At 44.5% G+C, this 19,111-nt stretch overlaps 1 protein-coding gene across 1 annotated transcript in view; it reads left to right on the top strand.

Moving 5' to 3' along the window:
• LOC105186939 (uncharacterized) overlaps positions 1–19,111 on the top strand; it is a 297,091-nt gene that overhangs the window by 85,351 nt on the left and 192,629 nt on the right. The window contains exon 3 of the mRNA XM_025307433.1: positions 10,286–10,363. The gene's annotated coding sequence lies outside the window, so the exon portion shown is untranslated. The remainder of the gene's footprint in view (positions 1–10,285; positions 10,364–19,111) is intronic.

The following is a 19,111-nucleotide window of genomic DNA, read 5'->3' as shown; positions in this document are numbered from 1 at the left end:
CGTTACACGATCTTTATTATTTACGACGCGCAATGCAGATGAAGGGAAAACTATACTAGCGTGATATCGAGTTCATCTTATCGCGCTCTACTTTCGTGTCTCCACTCGGCGAGAGATCTCGGCGAGATTTTAATCTAACGCCTCGCAAGACACACGCGTCGTTATTTTCGACTTTTTGCAATCGACGTCCGCGTGTTTCGTATATCCCGAGTCTGGTCGAGTCTCGTGATCCGCAGCGAGTTTTCCGATAGCGATTTAGTAGTCGAGAGAGCATTCAGTAATCGACGTTCGTTCGAGGCGTTCGTGAAATGTTCAAACGTAGGAGAGCTTATAAACTTTGATTCGAGTTTCGATTCGTCGTCGTGAGAGGATTTTTCGCAATCTTCTTTCGCTTCCGCGATGAAATTACGAACGCTTGGATAAACGTGCAAAATGGAAACGCTAGAAGCGAAAGCCGAGCGAAATGTTGCAAGAACTGAGCTGCGTAGGCCGTGAAAAACGCGTGCGCGTTCACTTGGATGGTTTCGTCTTCCTCCAGCAAGATTTTATCGGCCGCTTGATAATTGGATAGCCAATTTTGGTAATTAGAAACGTCACCGTCGATGTCTCTTCCCGAGTGAAACGAGGGGACAGGATATTGTAGAGCTGACAATTAAAGAGCTTATTCAGCGGCGAGAATTCGCCTCGGTGCATCGGTGTTGTTGATAACAATTTCGAGTATGTTTGCCTTTCCTCCACATGCCACATCCGGTGAATTTGCCGCAAGATGTGAGCAGAGCAAACGAGGATCGGAAGTGTCCGGCGTCGAGTCGAGTTTACCGTTGTTCGCACGCTCCGCGAACGTGTCACGTGGGGCAAATTGCCTTGCAGCTTGACTAACCGTAAGACGTCCAGGACGACAGGCGAGCGACATTATGGTCGGCTAATACGGTACGGTTTATACGGGGTTAACCCTTCGCAGGCGAGATCGGATAACACCGATTCTGAATTGCAGCGGTGATGGGACAGTGGTTTGGTCATCTCCAGATTTGATCTCCAGCGTCTACGACGTCCCCACGGGAGACACGTCAAAGCTGTCGAACATAGGTCGACAAACATGCGGATTCTGGGCGTCCACGCATTGTGGTGACGCCAGGTGGGTTCAAAGCCCACGGCTGCTGACCCGCTGACATCCTTGGTACGTGTCGTCGACGGCCCTCCGCGATCAACCGGATCGATTGCCTTTGCTCGCTTGAGCCGACAGAAAGTTAAAGTTACACCGGGTAGCGCGCGAGATCGGACTCAATTAGGTCCGCTTTGGATGAGTAATGAGGGGTGTAACGCCGTGCAACTCCGCGATAACTAACTCATCTCGAGATCCTTTACGTTCGTCTCGTTGGATCAGAGAGTCCAGAGAAAGAGAGAGTGAATGGGGAGAAAAAAAGAACGAGAGGGAGAAGAAAAAGTCTCCCATGATTTTTCAGCGGATTTAATAAGAGCGGTTGGTCCCTTGTTTTCCGACGGATTTTCTGGGTATGAATATACATGTATGTTTACGTTATATTAAGATGATACGGACGTCTAGGAATGGTTTCGTTAAGATGGATTTCCACGACGAGTAGAATGTAATTTTTAATCATATTTTTATTGATACACTACGAAGTTTTGATACACTACTACTTGTTTGACGTAAACAAATAGCAAATGCTAAAACGGATGCAAAGGAATAGGTTTTTCTATAAAAAAGCCGAGGGAAAGCTGCCTGCTTTTTTGTCGAACTGACTTCTGCGTCGTTATCGAAATTATTGATTTCGTCATTTCACCGTATAATATACATTTCCTAAATAGCAAAACGTCCTGACATGTATGTATGAACGCGGTGGGTCTTTTTCTAATTCGTTTAAATATTTCAATGAAGCGACACGTAGGAGCGTATCATATGAACGCCTCGGTAACGTTCCGCGTAATTCGATATTCATTCAGCACAGTCGAGACGAGAAGCTCGAATCGAGCGTACGGAATCTCAGAGGTATCGTTCCTCTGCGAACTGTCAAGCGTATCATATGGATATCATTAAATATTAGGCATTCATGAGTTCGATGAAGCTCTCGTCAACGTGTGTCAAAGGCCACGATCGCGGTACGTTCGGCAGCGTAACGCGATCAGAAATACTGTGCTACTGTGCCGTAACCAAAGCACACTTTCGAACGTATCGACCTTCATTGAGATTTTTATACTTTTTCATCAAGTACGGGAATGTGTACGCATCCGATTTTACATTTGCCGAAAAATACCAGCGGGTGTATCTCGAACGACCCGAAATTCATCGAATATTTTCTATTGCGATTTATACATTCGCCGAATGCCGCATCGCTCATGTGCGTTGCAGCGTGCCGTGACGAACGGACGACAGCTATTTCGAATATTGTATGTTCAAACATTTGTTATAAGCCGAAAAATTCTGCTCGGGCGCGACTTACATTTCTATAAAAATTCGCCTCGCTCTCTCTTTCGTTCTACGTTCACCTCGGCTTTAACCTATTAATGCCCGCCGAGCAAGTTCCCAAGGATCTATGGTGATATCTATGGTGATACATGCATATGATCGCCATATTGAAATTACTAAATTGCAACAAATTTCAGAACCACATATATTTTAAGTACAAGTCTTGAGGACACGATTGGAGTATTTTTCAGTAATATTCAACATTTTTATCGAGATGAAATCCATGATTTAAAAAAAATTGACGAGGAAAAATCGCATTTTTTGGAAGAAAACCGTTATAAATCAATACAAACACTCATTTTTTTATTATTCTCGCAGCGGATTCGGAAAGAGCGACCTCGATAACTCTTAGTAATGTACTTTGAATTAAAATTTTCGAGCATTTTTATAAAAATTCATAACATTGAAATCAACGCGAAATTTCTGTCCCAGCGGGCATTAATGGGCTAAGTGCCAACATGCATGCGAAAATCGTTTCGCATATGTGTATATTCTTCATTATTATATCTTCAGCTTCTTACCACGGTATAAAGCGAACGCGGCTTGTTAGTTAATCGCGGGCGCACCATATGTGGGAAATGGGAAATTTGGCAAACTGGAACGACTCCGCCGTTAAAGATACGCACGCGGTACCGGTAATTCGTTTATTCGCTCTAACCTTGATAGGTCGAACCGTATTACCCTACACGAGCGACTCCATCTTCTCGTTTATAGCATAGCCGACATTTTCGACACAAGTGCTCCCCCCCTCTCTCTCTTTCTCTCTCTCTCTCTCTCTCTCTCTCTCTCTCTCTCTCTCTCTCTCTCTCTCTCTCTTCGCGGTAAAACGCCCAGATCTTAGGGGGTTCAAGTGCTCTGAGATGAAGTGCTCGTTAAACAAAACGAAACAACGGCATCGATCGATTCCACCCGGATCTACGTTTTCCTCCGCTCTGCTTGATCTTTTATAACTTTTCGAGTTAAACAAGGATTGCTTCCCAACAGACTCCTTCCGTCTCTCTTCTGCTTCGCCGCGTTATTTCCCAATCAGCAGCGGGCATGAGCTTAGCGAACAGCGCTTATGCAATAAATGAGCGTCAGATTTACCTGGTAAGTTCCGCATAAAGCTTAAGTAAGGAGTAAGTTCCGCGCGGGATTCTTCCGGGATGAAGATGCCGCGCGAAAGTGCAATCGAAATGGAAGCGAATGAGGCCGAACTCGAGAACCTCGAGAAGTTTCCTCGCTTCTTCATGGTTAATTTCGATCGGGGTATACTTAGAGCTGCGAATGACGGTCATACTTTTACGCTGTAACGTTATAATACGATCACACATTCGGCCTGATTTCCAGCTCGCGAAGTTTCTTCCACTTCTGATCGATTGCATAGGAACGAAATTACATTAAACAAGGAGAAAATTTGGTCTCGTTGGGATGTGATTGCGATTTAATCGCTCGCAATTTCCTTTGTTTTTCCTCGGCGCTCGGTACTTTTAGCATCCAGAACTTACGATATTGCTCATCGATCATGCTTTTCTGCAAGTTACATCAATACGACAGCGCTTATCAACCCTCGGCGCTCGTGTATATTGAGGCTCACCCTCGTGAAATCACAGCGATAAATTCGCGACGGGCGGAGCGAGCGAGCTGACGAAATGATTCGCGTGCTAGGACGTTTTTCTTGGCGAGGGCCCAAGATTGGGTCGACGGGGCACGATTCTTCGCGGCATCGTGCGAACATCGCCGTCGACACCGACGGAGAACACATGGAACGCATATAAATACACTTTCCCGAATTTCGGTGTCACAGCTTTTCCGACAACTGATTGTTATGACGATTGATTGTGCAAAGACGATCGAGACAATTCAAACACTGTAAGAAATGATGTGTTAAATTTAACATATTTCATGTGTCTCAAATCATCCACTCTCACTTATGTATTAATTTAACATACAGCAAATATGTTAAAAAATAACATACATAATATGTAAAAAATTTAACATTTGAATGCCGTCAAGAATCACAGTTTGTGTTAAATTGACATACAATGAATGTTACTTCAACATTTGGGAAAAGTAATGATCTATGATTTAATTAAATGAAAATGTTAGATTGACATAATCTATGTGTTAAAAATCCAATCTTCACATACCAGAAATGTTAACATTATACATTTAACACATGATAACTATTATAATGAGGAAAGTAACACATTTTAGGTGTTGACTTCAACATATAAAATATGTCACACTAAGAATTCGTGCATTTACATATAAATTGTGTTATTATTTTAATACGCTTGGAATTTTAACACTTGAAAATAGATAATCTTAATTTAACACAAAAAAGTCTAGGTAACACAACAACGATATGTTAAATTAACACACGACTGTGTAAAAAATTCAACATAAAACTTTCTACACACGAATAATTTTAACAAAAGTACGAAATGTTTTTAGCTGTGTATAAATTATGTAGATCACTTTCTCTATGAGAAACGATACGATTTGTAACGCGGTGCACGTTATGCTGCGAACGTTATTTTAATAATGACGTCACTTAATTCATCTCACGATATTGCATTTTGTATTGTTAGATTAATATTGTAATTTACTCAGTTGCACGAGACAGAGAAGGATATCTCGAGACGGAGACGGAGGATAGCTCGAAAATTTGGCTCGGCTGCTCGCAAGTCAGAGACTTTCATTGTTGTAATTATATTTCGTTTTTCTGGATTTTGACACGACGCTCAGGGAAAAATATTTGTGTTTCGAAAGGAATATTTCGCGCGATCCCTCTTCCGCTGTCTCTCTCTCTCTCTCTCTCTCTCTCTCTCTCTCTCAATAAATGTGCACGCGAAGCGCACAGTTAAGCGCACATGACCCTTGCGCGCGATTTCACCTCGATTCTCTCTCCAGTTCCAGGACGTCACGTGTTCTGACGGCGTATACGCCGGCGACACCGCTCGCAACGTAACTCGCGTAATCTTCCGAAAACTCTTTTAGTTCATACAAACATTATCGCGCGAGCGGAATGTCACCCCTGCCTCTCTTTCGTGTATTTTCCCCGCGGTGCGTCGCGCTGGCGAAATATCGTTCGTCCACGATACGCGCTCGCGCGTATTGGTAACAGCGAGAAATACACGATCCTAACTCCTCTAACTCCGGGATTGCCGGAACTTTAATAGAAATCTTCGTAAAGACCGATTGTGTGCAGTTGTCCGTCGTCACGGTCGTCGTCGTCGTCGTCGTCATCGTCGTCGTCGTCGTCGTCGTCGTCGTCGTCGTCGTCGTCGTCGTCGCTCGAGAAGCAACTGCTTTCAATTATTGCAAACGTCATCGGATAGGATTTCAATTATTGTAAATGTCAATGTTCCCGATGAAGCGTGCGATCATGATATCGTCATGCGACGTAATAACACTGTCCGGGAGAGAAAGTTCTCGCTGGTGACGACGAGATACGGTTGCCGCGCGCGATTCCTCGTGATCTTGTAGACGACTCCGCGATTCGACGTGAAATAGACGGCGCACATATATACACACAGTGGAACACGACGTGCATTATGAAGGTAGAAAACTCGCGTGTAAAGTGAGCTTTTCGAGACATGTCTTCAGAAATAACTTTGCCATGTGCACATGTTTCTTGTTTTTTCCCGAGCACAACAGCATCGGCGTTGTATTTTTATATTCAAATAATATCCTGTGAAAATTCAGTCAAGTTCAATTCGCGCGAATTTGCGGGAATTCGCGATTCGACACCATCTTTTCGTAAAGATGTGGGAGGTATCTGCTTGCGGATTTTAATCAAGCGACACTAATATGATCGATATATCTTAATTTCGAAGTATATCGAAACAAGTTCTCAAGCGAGTTCTCCGCTTATCGTGCTCTCCCTTTGACAGCGAGCGATATCTTATACTTGGAAATTAATGACATCGCAAATTAAAAGTTGCATCTTGTAAGTTGCATATACAATTTCTTCCTTCTTTTATGAGAAATGCTTCTTTACAGACTCGTAACTTCGCGGGAATCAATAAACACGCACATGTCTTCATAGCTCTTCGTGGAAACTTTCACAGTAGACTTTACGAAACTACATTAGTCTCTACATTTCATGTTTTATTACCATTGTTCTCCGAAAACTGACGCTTCGATTATGCTAGCTTTTTATGCTAGCCGTGAAACTGGCTAGTTAACGTTAATATTAACGTTACGTGAACGCGTGGAGAACGACCGCTCCCTACTTCCGTCTATCGTGAAAAAACCATGAGATAATAAAGCCCGGTCGCTCTCTGTATTATCGCCGTCGTCTCACCCCTCCTTACGAGCTGATTATCGTTATTAACGTGGTTTATCGGTAGATGATCTGCCCTGTGGGAGCGATTCCCTTGCCTCTTGCCGCGCGACGCCCCTCTTTTTTCAGGGCACGAAAAACGGCCGCCGCCGGCCAAACGGCCGCTCGCTCCACCGACGACGAGCGGCGGCGGAGAAATATTATTGGCGACGCCCGTTAAATATCGAGCCCGTTAAAACGCCACCCATCCCGGATAAATGTCCGGCGCCAGGGCGACGATAAATCCGCGGGCCGCCGCGCCGCGCGTGGCCTCGCGCGAGCTATTGAATATTGCGCGAGCGGGATTTCGCGGCAACCCCCGGTGTTGTCGGCCCGCGGATTTCGGCGGGCGTTTCTGCTCGTTATAGCCCCCCCGCAATTAATTATGATAAGCAGACCGGCGATTAATCGTCGTCGCGCCCTCGAGAAGAGCCGGTAATTACTTCCACACGGCGGCTACCGATGGTGATAACTCAGCGACGAGGCGAGTACGTAAACCACGTGTACCATCGCGACTACCCCTTCTCCCAGACTGCCACTCGGTGAAAAAAGGAAAAGAATGACTGTGTGGAAAATTGTACAAGGACAAGCAGGCCGCGTCTCCCGAGACGCGAGAGATGCTAATTGTATGCGAATTCTCAGTCGTTGTGATTCGGACCCGAAACTTCGTTGGACCCGAAACTTTTCTCACGCGAGGTACTCGGATCTGAATTTAGAGAGTTGAACTGGAGAAATTACGTTTAATCCCAAATTCAGAACTGAACTAAGAAGATCAGACCTCGTTTTGTTTTTCTTTTAACTGCATCATGCGATTTATGATGATATCAAATCCGTAATCGCGATTCGATTGAAAAGCTCAATTCTGAGATCTGAATTTAGAGTTATTTGATTGATACATGTGATTTGATTGAACATCATGTGACGAAATGTTCTTTCCTTTCGTTGATCTCGATGTCATTAATTAGTTCGTCGAGAATGCAACATCGCGCCAATAATATCTTCTAAATTTGTCGCGATATTTTTAAACAACACAATCAAGATACTGACGACGAAATTGTTGCGCGACGGTTGTCGCGTAGGCGACCGTGGAATTAAAAATAATCAAAGACTAAAAATATGTAAAATGTAGAAATACCGTAGCGACGCCTCCCGCCGAGGTAATTATAAGGGGACGCGAAGAAAGGAGCGGGAAGACTTTTAAATTTTCCTCGCGGATACACTGACGATGAAAGATGCTATTCTCTCTCGCGTGGCTGCATTCGCAGCGCACTTCAATTAAGACGAGATGAATCCACTTTACCTTTTTCCTTACGTGTCATCTGGCATAATTAAGGTGCTGAGAGTCTAAACCGTGCTCTCGACAAAACTTAGTTAACACAACAGTTTTGCCGAGAATATGTAGATGCTTAGTTATTTTTTTCTTATTGAAAAAGTTCAGTGTTTACTTAATATATGAATCGTGATAAAAACAAATTAGTGAACTACAAGTGCGAATTATTCATGAAATTGTTAAGAAAATCGGATTTGACTTTGCTTGAGTGGAAAATAGTAGCGGAAAACGCACGTACGCTAAAAGATTAAAAACAAATTCCTCATGTCGGATAAAATCATATCAAATGTGTTTATATTGTGAAACAATATCATTTTTATGCAAATTACACAGATTACGATTCACATTAATATTCACAATTAGCTTCGCACACACATACATTTATCCTTATGAAACAATCAAATATCTTGTTGAGATCATTTAGATCTCTCTTTCTCTCTCTCTCTCTCTTTCTTCCCCTCATTTTCTTCTCCTCGAAAATCTCTTTTATGTAACTTTGATTCATATTTCATCCCCAGTTTTGTAATCTTGTTACTTACCGCAAGTTATAACAATCGACTGATCACTATTCGTTGAAAAGAACAAGTTTGTTTTATCAGCTATTTCACATACAGCAGATTTCCGTTCTCTCTCTCTCTCTCTCTCTCTCTCTCTCTCTCTCTCTCTCTCTCTCACTCACTCTCGCTCTCGCTCTCGCAGACTTTCAGACGATAACGCTTTCTAACGTAGCGAAATTGTCTCTTCGGATAATTCGCGGATAGCGTGCACAGGATTCTATCCGGCGGAGATGGCAGCGTCGTTTCCCTTTGCAAAACATATTCGGCCCGTTGTAGATAAACCTTGGCTCCGTATCTTTACGTAAGCGCTTCAATTAAATCTGGCACGAAATACCACGATCCATCGTATCTCGCGCGTCCGCCGCGAAATTGTAACGCAGGCACGCCGTTAACCAATGCGCGCTCGCCGGACTAATAGCCCGGTCGGGCTCTTGCTTTATACAGCTATTTGCCGTACAATTACGTCCCTTTTATGCCAACGCCGGTATACGTGGAGTACTGTCGACTTCTGCGCGTTCGCGGCAGATATTCACCAATTGAGATTCTCAGTCGCGCTACACTCTGCAGTCAAAATTAATATTTTCATAGTTTAGAATTTATCCTCTTCCACACATCATGTTAGAGTGCATGTGTGTACTTTTCCCTAATTTCCTTTTTTTATAATTGTATATTTTAATTTAAGGGCCTCTCTCTCTCTCTCTCTCTCTCTCTCTCTCTCTCTCTTCCTGAGACATTATGACACCTGTAATTATTTACATTATGTGTTGCTTGACGAACGCACCTGATGGCCGTGCGTTCGTAAGCAGTATGCGATATAACCTAGCCGGGATGCGAAATGATCACTCTCCTCATTGAAACTTTCCGACGTGATCGACAGAATCGGCTAAAGTGCATAAAGCTCAGCCAATTTGCCAAATGGTCGATTCCGAGTTTGGTTGTAACATATATACGTAATTTTTGAAGATTCCGGCAAATTTATCACTTGGAGACACGTCTTGAAAATCCCTCGATTTGAGCGATACTCGAACGCTACTTAAAATGTATCATACGGCTGAATTGATGCGCTTGAAAAAATCATATAACGATATCGATACGGTTATAACGTGACTTCTCCCCCGCTGTTTCTCATAGATGTCTAAATCGATCACATGACTGACCCTGCCTTTTAAACGAACTTTTTTCGGTTTCTTCTATGCTGGAAACGATGAACTACGGTTATAAAGAGGCTTCTCGTGTCGCGAATAAGACATTTTCCGAATCTGTCGGCGAAACTTTCTTCGTATCGCATAAAATGGATTAATGTTACACGGTTATATGTACATGTATGTGTGTGTTACGTACGTATGTACGATATTAGTCGTAGATATCGACCTCTTAGGCGATACGTCGGGAACTATAATTGAGATTTTATCGGAGCGCTAAACGGCGTTAACTTTCGGCGCAACACGTGCTGGAGTTCGCTGCAGAACGCAGTTGAAGTCCTTGGCTTTCTAATCGAACGGCGATCAAATAACGTGTCTGACAAACGCGATCGTGAATTACGTCTCAATACGTCTTAATATGTCTTAATACGTATTTCAATCCTGACACGTTTTGCATTGCAGACAGAGCGGTCGTATCGATTTCTTCAACGAGAAGTGCGATGACCGTCGGAAATTCTGGCAGGCAACAACGTCCGATCGGTGAGTCGCCTTCCACTTTTCCACACTGTTTTCGAAAAACCGTGCGTTTGACATCGCGCACACCTCTCGCGTTGTTGTTTCGCGCGCTCGCGACTTTGTGCTTGAATTATTCGAACGTCTGCGAAATGTCAAACTGCATCAGAGAAAGAAACATTCTGTTCTCGGGACGTGACGTAAAGCGGCCGATGAAAAGTCTCGGTTGAATAGAAAATTTCCCACGGGTCTTTAATTTCTTAAACTATAGACGCGCCCATGAGAAGCCGGGTATTTCGTCTTTGTCGAAACAGTTGGGAAACGAGTTCCATTTCGGCTCAACTGCGGGGCTCATTCAACATGTTTCCATGTTAAATAATCAAGGCTCCGGGACAAGATCATCCCGCGTAAAGAGTCAATATCGAAGCGATAGATTAAATATTATTCTTCGCTGAAAAATTCCCCCCGACTTCTGCGACGCGAAGAAAGCGCGGGCGGCCGCCGAGGCCGAGATTAATTTCCACTAACGCGCTCCGCGAATATCCTGTCGATACTTGCGGGATTCTCCCGGCGGAAACGGCAGTGCATCTTCATCCCGCTGCGCGGCACGCATTAGCAAGTTTTTCGACGATGCGGCGGCGCGATAAATCATAGTCGGGACTTCAGATGAGAGGCGACGGATGAAAAATGATGCTGCGGCAAACGAACGCGTTACCGTGGTCAGGACGACGCTGAAATCGTGCTCCGGCCAAGGACTCGGCCGCACAAAAGCGAGGAGAGTGCTGCTTTCAGCCGTCGTATGAATCCACTTCCGTCTCCTAAGACTTTTGCTCGAGCCGCTTCCGCTATCTGGGAGGAAATAAGCGTCAGGACTAATTATTTTGGATCCAAGACAATTCTCAGAGAGACAATTCTCTCGCGCCGTCGGAGCGATCGTAGAAAATAATCTAAACGCCGACTAATCATGTGCAGGAATTCTACGCGTCTCGCGGATCCTTATAATTTTGATGATACGTGGTGCCAACGAGAGGTTATGGTGTCAATTGATCTGTGGTAGACGAAAGTTTATCAGGACACGATATAAATTACATTCAGAGCGCAGAGTACTATCGCGTTATTCTCTCCAAAGTGGAGATCAAAGTCTATTTCGTAGTCTCGATATAGAAATACTCGAATAGTTTTATACGGGGAAAAAAGTTACCTCCATGTCCGGCAAAAGTCGCCAATCTTTGTTTACAACTGGAGCATTTTTATTTAATATCTGGTGATTTATCCGAAACTGCCGCGATAACGCATATATCGCAAAACTGTCGATACAGCAGCCATCGACAGCAATTGATTGGCAGCGTAGATGTATGGGTCTAAGCCGCCTGGTGTTCCCAGATTCGAATGCTACAGATTGCGCGGATCTATGGTTTGCAATCCGCATCGTATTTGACTTATTAATACGGCACTTAGTCATCGCGGATAGAATCGTGTGAAATGAAAATGTCTTGCATATGTATGTATTTGAATTAGCGTTACTGATGAGCACGAAAATATTGTCAGTGTGCTAAGAAAAAAGAAATTTTATATATGTATATTTTTTAATAATATAGATTATATATGGATAATAAAGTAATTGTTGTTTTAGAGTAAAGATACATGTTACAAATTTTCATGGGGAAACTTCATAAAGAAACGTCCTCGAGTATTTCTATATAACGGTACGAATAAACATTCCGCGAGATAAAAAATGCTCGTAGAGACGATAAACGAGAGGCGCGATTCGTAATTCAGACGCCGCTGTCGCGCGAGTGTTCCCGTTTGTTGCGATTAAATATATTTCCCGCAATGTTTTCGTGGCTACGTATAGGTATAGCGCGAAGTCATGCGCACGATTAAATCATGCCACGTATACTCGGTATGCGCGCGCGCGCGCGCGAGCTTTTGCGCTCACATATGTGAGATATCGGGAGTGGAACAAGAAAACCCACTTGGAAAACAGCTCGCCGAACTTATCTTATTGCCGCCGAGCGTGTCTCCCATGCATTACGCCGCGGCACGCGTGCTCGGCGGTATCGATATACCGATATATATATATATATATATGTATATAGAAAGGAGTCGACGTATTCGGCTCCCTTCTGACGTCCGATTAAGATTTTCCTATTCCGACGTCGCGGACGTCGTCTACTCAGTGCTGAAGATATAAAATCCGCTCGTGCAAGATATTTCAAGTTTTCAGTCACAGATTTTTCCACCGACTCGAGAAATCGTCTTTTTCCTTTTGCAAAATCTGGTTTTGGAAGTTTTACGTTAATTTCTCACGCTTTGTCATGACGGACATATTCTCCACATTTCTCCACTACGATAAATAAAAGAGAGTTTCTGACGATAACAAAAATATTTAAATATTTATTAATGTTATATCATATTATTATATATGTGGGATGTAACACGATATATCCATACATTCATGTATAATATTAACTTGAATATATGCCATGTGGATGGATCCAGCATTTGGAAACGGCAGAACAAGTTCTTGGAAACATATATCCGATTTGATCCTATTTCCGAGTTCCAGCGAGTTTCGTGTTGTAACAGTAATTCCTTTCGGAAGATACTAAGGTACTATAATTTACTTCACTCGATTCTCTACCATCGAGATCTTCAGCAAATCAGAATAGTGTTCCAGTACGTCGAAGGAATCAGGATGATCGAAATACAAAGCATTACGCCTACAAAGCAATTTTCAGCACTTTCTGCGAAGATAAACAAACACGAGTCGCTAAAAAGTAAAAAACTCGCTGCAGATGGAAAATAACATCAAACCGAACACATGTCTCGCAGAATGTTCCGTAATAGACTTTTATCTCTCTGTAATGTACAACATATTGATATGGGCAAAACCCAATATATACGTATATATACGGTCATAATAAGATTCAATTAAGATTATTGCTCTTGTCGGGTTGCTGCAACGATTGCGCAATCGTACGATGTCCTCTAAATCGCAATACATTCAACATGTAGTCTGCAAACCTGTAATGAGAGCGGATGCTCATATACATGCGTTCGGGCCTGGTTTAGCCCCGCTATCTGGAAATTTAAGAGGAGCTAAGCCGCGTCGAGAGAGAGAGAGAGAGAGAGAGAGAGAGAGAGAGAGAGAGAGAGAGAGAGAGAGAGCGAGCATGGCGCGGTATCGCCGAGATTTGAATTTAAGTTTCGCTAGGGATTTTCAGAAGAGGGGAAAGGAGGGACAAGTGGAGAAGAGGGTGCGCGAGAGCGCAGGTCTTGAAGTTTTAAAAGGGTTTAGGTGAACTCTCTCTCCACAAGCCTCCGGAGTAAGTTCCATCGCCCTGGAAGATATGCTTCGCGTGGGCTGCATTCTTATTCATAAAAGTGAGATATTGTAAAAAGCTCACGACGTAAGCACAACGCGATGAGTAGAATCGAAATTCTTCGGCGTCTGTTCACCGCCTTTCTTAGCACAATAGCGGGATACTCGCGTTCGGGTACGATTGTAACATTAAAGGGAAGAACTTTCAACTTCGATGGGTGCGCGAGAACTCGCACTCGGGCGTAATATTGAGTCCACAAAGAGCGAGGGAGGGAGTCGTCCTTCGAAAACGCGTCGTGCATTGATGAATAAATCATAGACGAATCTTACAACGAATTTCGTCGGGACTTTAAATCTGAGTTTATTGCATTGAAAGTTGGTTACACAGAATAATGTTTCACGGCGTGTATCTCTAGAAACGAAATCTGACGAATCAACGCAATTTTCGGAATCACGCAAATTTTATCTCTTAAACGGCAATCTCGTGGAATTAAACAAAAATCCAATCAAATTGACCTATAAAGCTCGATATTAAAGAAACATTCTGGTACTGATATGACTTATTGTAAGGATGAAAGTGAAAGAAATTTCCAACAGAGACAAAATCGAAAAAGGAAGAGAGAGAGGGAGAGGGGGGGGGAGGAGAGAGAGAGAGAGAGAGAGAGAGAGAGGGAGGATGAAACGGATCGGAATAACGAGGAACAATCATTAAGGATTCCATTGAAAAGTCCTATTATCAACGCGGGGATAGTCCTGAGAGAATACCCATTTCCCTTAACGGAAACTTCCCCCACGATCGTTGTGCACGTAATTGCCGACCAAGGAAGCAGAATGAGCTTCGAGGTCACTAATTCCGTCGACAGTTGGAAAAATGACGGGAACGGTGGCAGTTCGGATAAAGAGCGGAGGCATTAGTCGCTTAAAATTAGCACGACAATTAAAGAACATAATTTCAGGATCATATAGGTCATGTGTATAAATTTTGTTGTTACGCATGTGTAAACTAAATGTGTGTACGTATATATAATATTAATTTGCCATGTGCATACGCACGAACGTATGTAATTATAAACCGAATATACATAATTCAATTTAACAAATGTGTGGTAAATTAACGGGCTGATTGGAGCTCGCAAATTAAAGGACATGCTAAATTTCTCAAATACTTTCCGCTGGTAATTATATTTCAATACAGTCGGTCGCCGTTATCCGAGTAATATATTTCTGAAAATAACTCGAACATTTAAATAGCGCGAACTCAAACAGCGGGAAAGTCTTCTCCTCTTTTTTTTTTATTACTCCTCGTAAGAAAGAGTTTTCATTTCTTCCGGCTCGATTGGGAAATGTCGTGTCTGAGTTCCCCAAACTGATGAAACTAATTAGGAGTAATGCAACGAATGGGAACTCCTATTTGGAATTTACGCCTGATTGTGTTCCCTTTCGCACGCGTTAAACAGTAATGAAAACAATACACTTTTAGAGAAAGAAAGAGTGAGAACAGTTAGAAGAAGAAACTGAAAGAAACAACACGTGCGACTTGTATGCCACATGTATAGTCGCACGTGTTTCTCGCCTGTATAAAATTCTAAACGCGCCTCTGGCGAATATCATCGACGCGAATGCAGCGAGGCGGAGTATACGAACGAACGTTGATCAATTCGAGAATTCGGCGACAGAAAATCGGACGCACAGCGCGAACCGACTGTGCATCATTTTGGGGGATTTCACATGTTTCAATATGCGGATGTTGATTAGTCCAATTTGGAGAATTTATTAAGCACACATCTCTCACTCTAACGCGTCGCGTTAAAAAGGCAAAAGTAGAGGCTTCGCGGTGCGCATTACGAGCGCGAACGGACGATTTATAAATATAACCTTTAATGAAATCAATTTTATCGACATTGTCTGTCGAAGAGATATTGCATTACTATTCGATATGCGCGGGATATTCTATACTGCAGATAACTCACCGGACTCTCTTGAGAAGACAGTATCAATATTCCACGGCGCAATCTCTCAGCATTTCTGATTCGCGAGAGATATGACATCTTACGGAAATGAAAACACGAGATCGAGCGTTCGCGCGCGTTCGCTCCTCCCTCCTGCCTCTCCATAAATTGAGATTATCCACTTGACTTGCTCTTACGCATTGTATCTAGAAGCTGGGACACATCCTTCCGCGCTACGATTTAATCCTTCCCGACTGTGTTAGAGAGAGGGAGAGAGAGGACCCGCCTTTTCCGCGTTCGCTCACCGGCGGACTTAATTCACTGCTCACTCATGCCGAAATAGGCTCCGCTTTCGTGTCACGCCTTTTTGCAATTAACAACGAAGATTCGCCCGGAGAAACTTCGCGCGCGATTTGCGGTTTGATAGATTTTTTGTTCCCGCGTCTTACACGTGCTGAACTTTCTGCTCGTTTGGTTCGCCCTCACGCCTCGGTCTCGCTCTCGATTAAGAGACGTCTCGTCTTCGACGTTCGATGAAAGAATCGACGCGATGAGGTGAAAGGTCGTGATGATTCTGCGGAAAATTCGAAACTCCTTAGCCGGCAACTTCTCTCTTTCGATTTTTTTCTCTGGCCGCGTGGACGCTAATGATGAATGTCCGACGAAGTAAATGGTAAGTATCGTTAATTATCAAAATGATAAAAAAGTATAACATGTCTGTTGCAACATGCTCGATGTGTAAAAGTTGTCTTACACGGGGCGCGTTGTTCGAGCTTGGAACACAGAGCGACTTGCCCTTGTTTTACGAGTTTGCACACTCCCCATTCTCTCCCCTCCTTTTCCCGCAAAGCCCAAACTCCGCGTTCCTCCCTATTCACTTTCTCCGCGCTCTTTATTAGGTGCAAACTCCCTTCCGGGGCTCTGCGGAGTAATTGGAGAAGAATTTTTCTCCCCTTCGGCTGGGACACGTATTCGCGCTAAAAAAATCCGTCCAATGCCAAGCAATCTTCACAAAAATTCCTCTAATCCTCGCTTCATCGTGAATTTCCGCCGCCGCGGAATCGTTATCGCGCTTTCGCGTCCTGAGAAGTTTCGGGGAAACTTCTCAGGACAAACGCGAATCGGAAATCTTGTCGAGCGTGATCTCCCCAGCTATACATATATACATACTGAAACTGACTTGAAGCTGACTGGAGGCATAAGCATCCTTCATCGCCAAACTTTTTTTTAATTATTCTGAAAGTAATAAAAATGTTTAAATGTAGGAAAATATCCGGAGCCAAGATCCGGGCAGCTGGGAAAACTTGACTCGTGACCGCTGAGCTGCGCTCTCATCTCAACCACCTGGCGATTGAGACTTGCGACGATCATCGTGCGCGCATCGGGCGGTGAGACGCGCGTAGAGATGCGCTGGTGGGATGTTCGAGTGCGAATTCCGCGGTGCGCGATACGTAGAATCGACGCTACCGAGAAGTTTCGCTTTCTAGCCCAAATGGTTAAATACTCGAGCTGTTCGCGGTTAATTTCGCATACAAAGGAGTTCCTTCTGTTGTACGCCGCGCGCGTCAGAGACTTCCCGCCGTTACGGCCTGCGCACACACACACACACACATACACCTGCATCCACCTGCATATGTATACACGCGGGCGGGCGAGCGCGCATGCATCGTCGAGCAGCAGCCCCTATCCTCCGGCATAGCAACGCATTCGACATGCGAGTTCTCCGTGAAATGCATTAGATTAGGCGGGTGCCGCTTTTCATGCTAATCCCGCACACCGCGTGAGGTGTGCGTTTCCCCGCACGAGGACGTTTAAGATAGTCGTAATCTTCCATGCAAATGTCGCGTCGCCGTCGTCGTAATTCTTACCGTGCGCGCGCGTCGCGAAGCAACGCGCCTGAACGAGAGTCTCGGGTACGTTGCGACCGTACAAATTGCGAATTTTTTTTACATATTCTCCGAATCTTGCAACACAGCTATTTGTTACAAATTGCAAATTTTATAAATTGCGACTGCGAAGTATCGCGCGACCAGGATGCGGCGGAATTAAGCACGTGTCGTCATTCCGGATGAAAAACGAAAATAGCACAACCGTAATTTTGTCTTCACTGGATATCGTCTCCATAATGCGTTTATAATATAATGTTCTCAAGCGCAATTATAGACGAATTACGTGAATTACGTTATGAATATTGCGTTCTGATGATGCTAATGGCATATAAAGGTACGACAATAATGAGATGTCAAATTCATTAAGCAATGGAAACGAAGGCACGTAATAAGCACATACATAATTTACGAATAATGGGTAATTACGTGTAATCGCATAATTACCGAACAATACGAGGAAAAATATGTCGATGGAAAGAGAGAGAGAGAGAGAGAGAGAGAGAGAGAGAGAGAGAGAGAGAGAGAGAGAGAGAGAGAGAGATTTGCGAAAGCCGCAAGCTCGTAATCGCGTCGGCGCTCGATAACAATGCCGATTTGAAAACGCGTATTAGGACAGCGCGAGCGCGAAAATCTCGCGACGAACGAGCGGACTCGTTTTCAAGCGCGGGTTCGGGTTCGTTTTAATTTCGTCCAGAGCTCTTTCTTCCCGCGCCCGCCGCCGCTAATTGCAGTCATGCGTGATGTGCTGCGTAGGTCGCAACGCGCGGCTGCATTCTGGAAAGATGTTTCAGTCAACGGCGCGAAGCTGATTGCAGCTATTACCGACAAAGGGTGTACGCGGTCTCGTAGTTCCTTTGACGGGGTCTACGTGGGGGGACGGAGGGGGCCAAAACAATGCATCGTCTTGCGCACAGAAGCGTATTCGACGGGTGTTGAACGGGATGGCGGGAAGTGCCGCTTGTTAATTCTGTCAGGCTAGAGCGACGGCGAATAGCGTGTCGGAGTATCGTTAATTGTCGTGTCGCGTGTGTGACTCTTCATTCATATTTAGCGCGTGTGGCCGTTGTATCGCGCAAAGAAAAAAAAAAAAATGGCACTGCCGCTTGTCTCGCTGATGAGCGAAAGATCTGCCGACTCAAACATTCACGGCGATCGCGAATCGTCGGAACACTCGACTCGGAAATTTCACAAGTCGACGCGAGCTCTCGCGCTGAAGCCGACGCTACGAATTAGCTTGGCGGAGCGCGTCTTCTCGAACTGAACGGCGAACGGAGTGCTCGCGCTCGCGATCGATGGCAGTGGCAGCGCGAGAGACGCATCGCGATTAGACGCGGGCGCTCTGCACTCCGCGTTGCAATTTGGCGGAGAGACTGCGCGCGCTCCGACCCCGACACCGCCCCCGGTTTCTTCGTGAAAACGACGTAATCGCTCCTCTCCGTCGCCGCCCGCTGCCGAAATCCAGCCTCGCCTTCCGCCTTCCGCCCTCGTGACTTATCTGCTGCGAAACACTCGCCCCTGGGCAGCTGCACCAAAGCCGCGGTTTATTATGTATACTCGGGCGCGTAACACGTAATGCCGCTCGCCTGAACTAATCTGCGCCAGACGAGAACTA

The sequence above is a fragment of the Harpegnathos saltator genome, unplaced genomic scaffold (assembly GCF_003227715.2).
Source record: "Harpegnathos saltator strain DR-91 unplaced genomic scaffold, Hsal_v8.6 scaffold86, whole genome shotgun sequence".
Classification (NCBI taxonomy): Eukaryota; Metazoa; Arthropoda; class Insecta; order Hymenoptera; family Formicidae; genus Harpegnathos; species Harpegnathos saltator.
Note: the sequence above shows the minus strand (reverse complement) of the source record. Positions and strands in the feature narration are given on the sequence as shown.